Source organism: Lethenteron reissneri, unplaced genomic scaffold, assembly GCF_015708825.2.
Source record: "Lethenteron reissneri isolate LAM-NWPU_2019-01 unplaced genomic scaffold, ASM1570882v1 scaffold_1341, whole genome shotgun sequence".
Classification (NCBI taxonomy): Eukaryota; Metazoa; Chordata; class Hyperoartia; order Petromyzontiformes; family Petromyzontidae; genus Lethenteron; species Lethenteron reissneri.
Genome location: NW_026891049.1, coordinates 30,001 through 35,173, shown reverse-complemented (window position 1 = coordinate 35,173; position 5,173 = coordinate 30,001). Strand labels below are relative to the sequence as shown.

Below are 5,173 nucleotides of genomic sequence, written 5' to 3'. Positions count from 1 at the left end.
GAATCAACATGCGTTCAAAGTATTTGGCTGCTATAAATTTACACAGAGGCTGCTTTGTTGAGCTATCATTTTTGGCCAGGTCGCTTCTGTTAAAAAACCGACATGACTCAGTGGGCCTTATTTGTTAGAAAAAATAAATGTGCAAATCCTGCTGTCCGTGACAGTGACACGTGGGGACCAAATGCAGTCAAGGATACGTTCTTTTTTCAAGCGAACCGTCTCACTGGTTACGCTGTGAATTGTTGTTGCATTCAATCCGCACAAGCGGTGTTCATTTTTAGTGATATTTTTTCAGCAACGGTGAAAAATATGCGTACGGTTGGAAAATTAAGCGAACTTTTTCGGGATAATAAAACCCCCCCGAACAAAACGTGTAAGACGTGGCAACGCTGTGCGTTGCTGTCACCGTGAATGGTCAGCCAGAACGGCATGGAATTAGTCTTTGCCGCATGCAGGAACACTTCCTCATAGGCACACAGATCCCCCGCAACCAGAGGTCGCAACCGGGTACCCGATACCCGTACCCTACCCGATAGCCGGCTACCCGTACCCAGCCAGGTACGGGTAGCCGTTTGCGACCCTGGTGCGGCCGGGTACGGATACGGGTCGGCCGTGAGTCACTGGTGAGTAACCGTTTGTCACTCATTTCGGGTAGGGTACGGGTACAGGTAGGGAACGGGTACCTGTACCCGGCCGGGTACGGGTACCCAATTGCGACCCTGGTGCGGCCAGGTACGGGTAAGGAATCAAAACCACGTTTGTGACCTCTGCGCGCAATGTAAAAGTTTATTCACAGACCTAAGCCATTAGTGGGACGGTGGGAGAAAAACAAACCTGGCCTTGGCAAAGCACGTGGCGTCAGTCTCGCCCGGTCATCCTCGCTGTCGATGTGATGATGTTCTAGATTTGAAGCTTTCGTGACTGCAAGGATTCATACTCTTAGTTTTTTTTCGGTAAAGTCACGTAGGTGAACAAAAATGATGTTCGTGTCAGATGTGCTAGACCACACACTGGGAATGGAGGGGGCGGGAGGGGGGAGAATATATTAATAATAATAAAGTATCTTCTTGGTTCTTTCGGTAAAGTCACGTAGAAGGGAAGTAATAAAATAATACAAATAAAACATAATAAAATAATATAATAAAATAATATAATAATATTATTATATAATAATATAATATAATAATATCATATAATAAAATAATAAAATAATATGATAATATAATTTTTATTTCTCTTCTACGTGACTTTACCGAAAGAACCAAGAAGATGAATCCCTGCAGTCACGAAAGCTTTACATCGAAATAACAAAGCAATGGATCTTTAGAAGCGAGCGTGAAGCAATGTTCACCACAGTAGTCCTCCTGGTTGTTTCCTTTGAGTGACACCCTTGAAGGTAAAACCGTCGGCAAACGCGCTGACGCGCCGCTCTGCTCGGTCGCAGTGGCGAGCTACGCGAGCGCGGCGATGCGAGACCGCGACCCGGATGAGGACGACGAGGAGAGGCTGCAGATCATCGAGGAGGTGGACGAAGAGGAGGAGAAAGACGAGGTGGAGGCGGCGGCGGCGGCGGAGGATGACGAGACGAACTTAGAGGGGACCGGTGTCAATCCCGGCGTGGACAAGACTGCCGAGGCGCTGGGCAGTGCGCAGGACGGGACATTGGCGGAGTGCGATGTGCCGGGCAGTGGGGCCACTCGCCGTGGTGGTGGTGGCGGTGGTGATGGCGGTGGTGGTGGCGGTGGTGGTGGTGGCGGTGGTGGCGGTGGCGGTAAGAGCGCACGTGCTCAGACTTTACAGCGTAGTTGTTAGCGTTGTGTTTAAAATGAAAGGGAAAAAAAACACCTTAGTTCTTTCGGTAAAGTCACGTAGAAGGGAAATAATAAAATAATATTAATAAAACATAATAAAATAAAATAATTCTCACGACGTTTCGGCCACAACGCAAGCAGCCGTCCTCAGGTGGAGAACAGGTCTGACGAGAAGACAGACTCTATCTTCTGTCTTCTTGACAGACCTGTCTTCTGTCTTCTCGACAGACCTGGTTTTCACCTGAGGACGGCTGCTTGCGTTGTGGCGGAAACGTCGTGAGAATTATTATATTATGTTATATTTTTATTATTTTATTACTTCCATTCTACGTGACGACTTTACCGAATGAACCAAGAAGATGAATCCCTGCAGTCACGAAAGCTTTAAATAAAAAAAAAAACACGTTTGTAGCATTTGTCGACTTAACAACAAGAACTAAATCCACAGAGTATATGTTCTGCTCCAGCGAGCATTGAGGCAGCTGTGATCGTCTCACTGGGTACCGATTCATTGCCACTGGTGGGAATTTCACATTCCCATGGCGTGAGAGACCAAAGCGGTGACGGGCTGAATCAACTTCCCATCCCCAAATGACGATTTGAACTCGCAGCCTCCCGATTGCGAGCGACTTTCTCTACCCCTGGGCCACGTGGCCAAACGTTATTCTGGATTGCGGCTAATTTCACCAAGCGATCGTTACGTTCAGCGGTTCGGGGTGGGCCAACCAGAGCCGGGCGTGCCACGCTTGTGGCAGCGGCATCGCAAGACACCCGGCAATTGCGTATTTGCCAACGCAGGCGGTGGCATCTCCGTTAAGCGACGCATTCGCAGAGTGAGAAGCGGAATGAGAGGGAGGCGTGCAACTTAGATTAAGGCCATCAGTCTAACTCCGTTCTACAACAAACAAAACACGGCCAAACCAAAAACACTTTTCGAAAATCACCAAAACAAAGCCATAAAATCTTCTTGGTTCTTTCGGTAAAGTCACGTAGAAGGGAAGTAATAAAATAATAAAAATAAAACATAATAAAATAATTCTCACGACGTTTCGGCCACAACACAAGCAGCCGTCCTCAGGTGAAGAACAGGTCTGTCGAGGCGACAGCGTCTAAAAGAAAACACCACCACGCTTGGCCATAAAAGCAATGAAACAGCGATCGTAGGAACCGTGACCGAATTTTCACGACAGACGACGTGAACAACACGGACCACCAAACTCGACAGCGGTCCGTCACATCGGTGGGATTGCGTCGTCTCTTCATGCACCACCAGCGGCCCCCTCGCCCCGTGCCTCCCCGCTAGGCCCGAGGACTCACGGCTCGTTTGCCGCGCCGCCGCTGCCGCCGCCGCCGCTGCTGCCGTGCCCTCACTGCGGCCGCGGCTACAAGCGTCGGGGCTCGCTGCGGAAGCACGTTCGCCGCCGGCACGAGGGGGCCCTCGCGGATCTCCACACATCACCGCGACCTCCCCGGGCGGGCCAGGTGACTGACCCCCCGTTTGCCGGCATCATCGCACGTCTGAATGCGTCCGTCTGAATGCATCTGTCTGAATGTGTCTGTCTGAATGCGTCTGTCTGAATGCGTCTGTCTGAATGCGTCTGTCTGAATGCGTCCGTCTGAATGCGTCCGTCTGAATGCGTCTGTCTGAATGCGTCTGTCTGAATGCGTCTGTCTGAATGTGTCCATCTGAATGCGTCCGTCTGAATGCGCCCGTCTGAATGCGTCTGTCTGAATGCGTCCGTCTGAATGTGTCTGTCTGAATGCTTCTGTCTGAATGTGTCTGTCTGAATGTGTCTGTCTGAATGTGTCTGTCTGAATGCGTCTGTCTGAATGTGTCTGTCTGAATGTGTCTGTCTGAATGTGTCTGTCTGAATGCGTCTGTCTGAATGTGTCTGTCTGAATGTGTCTGTCTGAATGTGTCTGTCTGAATGCGTCTGTCTGAATGTGTCTGAATGTGTCTGTCTGAATGTGTCTGTCTGAATGTGTCTGTCTGAATGTGTCTGTCTGAATGCGTCCGTCTGAATGCGTCCATCTGAATGTGTCTGTCTGAATGTGTCTGTCTGAATGTGTCTGTCTGAATATGTCTGTCTGAATGTGTCTGTCTGAATGTGTCTGTCTGAATGTGTCTGTCTGAATGTGTCTGTCTGAATGCGTCTGTCTGAATGTGTCTGTCTGAATGTGTCTGTCTGAATATGTCTGTCTGAATGTGTCTGTTTGAATGTGTCTGTCTGAATGTGTGCGGGGGAATAGAAGTCGCGACGCGTCGTTGAGCTGCTTGCGGAGTCGCGCTTACTCGCCCCTACCCAACGCCCGTGCTGAAGAGCTTCATAGCTCATCTGATTCCCTCCGGTAAAATTGTTTTATTATTCTGATTCTCACTTCGCACCTCTGTTCCATCTTTGCGCAGAAGGGTCAGCCTCCCGCTGCCGCGAGCCACAAGTGCACAGAGTGTGGGAGAGACTTCAAGAGCAAACACCACCTCAAGGAACACTTCCGCATCCACAGCGGTGAGTGTGGAACAATTGCGACGTTTGGCAGAACGCACCCACCGACGTGATTTCCTTCATATTCTTAGGTTTTTTCGGTAATGTCACGTAGGTAAAACATCAAAATTAATGAAAATAAAATAAAATTAAAATCACGACTTGATGCAGCTAATCCGGCTGTGACGGTCCCACCTGATGACGGAGACTTGTGTTGCCTCCGAAACGTCGTGATTTTTATTTTATTTTATTTTCATTAATTTTAATGTTTTACCTACACGGTGACTTTACCGAAAAAACCTAAGAATATGAATCCTTGCAGTCACGAAAGCTTCAAATCTGTGATTTCCTTCCTGCGCGTGTGTCTACAGCGCAGGCCGCATTCACCGCGTCACACGGCACTTTGGATGATGCGTTTATAATGTTTTGCTTTGACACGACGACTTTCGCGACCGATATCGTCCACAATTCTGGCTGCCCACCTGATGACGCTGGTTGTAGTTACTGGCGAAAACGTCGCCGCACTTGAATTGCAAATGTCGTGGGTTTGCTCTCCAGCACGCCGGCGTGCTGAGCTCGTGTAACGAATCGGCACGTTGTGTTTCGCGTCGCAAACTTTACGAACCGGCCGTGTCGGTTTTTGACGACGCGTCGTTCACACTGACGCGATGTAACCCAGAAACCTCCATCGTGGCTGTGTTTGTTTGTAATTTCCAGGGGAGAAGCCGTACGGGTGCCCAATTTGCAAGAAGCGCTTCTCTCACTCGGGCTCGTACAGCTCGCACAAGAGAGCCAACAAGTGCGTGGGCTCCGTCACGGCGGACGGCGCGGCGCGGGAGGCGACATCTCCAGTTGCCGCTGCCTCGACGGCTGACGCCG

At 49.7% G+C, this 5,173-nt stretch overlaps 1 pseudogene; it reads left to right on the top strand.

Moving 5' to 3' along the window:
- The first annotated feature begins 449 nt into the window (after window positions 1-449).
- Window positions 450-5,173, top strand: part of LOC133362034 (zinc finger E-box-binding homeobox 2-like) — an 11,916-nt pseudogene continuing 7,192 nt past the window's right edge.